The sequence below is a fragment of the Bison bison genome, unplaced genomic scaffold (genome assembly GCF_000754665.1).
Source record: "Bison bison bison isolate TAMUID 2011002044 unplaced genomic scaffold, Bison_UMD1.0 scf7180017864526, whole genome shotgun sequence".
NCBI lineage: Eukaryota > Metazoa > Chordata > Mammalia > Artiodactyla > Bovidae > Bison > Bison bison.
The window spans coordinates 260,020-260,479 of NW_011495077.1; positions in this window are offsets into that span (position 1 = coordinate 260,020).

Consider the following 460-nt stretch of genomic DNA (forward strand, 5'->3'; position numbering starts at 1 on the left):
CACATATTCTCTATCTATTCATATGGATGAATACTGATTGCTTCCATATCTTGGTTATTAGAAATAATGTTTCTGTGAATATTAGGGTGCATATATATTTTCAAATTAGTGTTTTTGTTTTCTTCTGATAGATATCCAGGAATGGAATTGTTGAATGATACAGTACTTATATTTTTAATTTTTGAAGAACCTTTATGCTGTTTTAAATAGTGGCTGCACCAGTTTACTTTCCCAGCAAGGGTGCCAAAGTGTTCCTTTTTTACACATCCTCAGCAATACTCATTACTTCTTGGCTTTTTGATGATAGTGTTCTGATTGGGGTGAGGTGAGATCTCATTGTGTTTTGATTTGCATTTACCTGATGATTAGAGATGTTGAATGCCTTTTCATATGTCTGTTGCCCAGCTGTATGTTTCTTTGGAAAAATGTCTATTTAGGTCCTCTGCCTTTTTAAAAATCA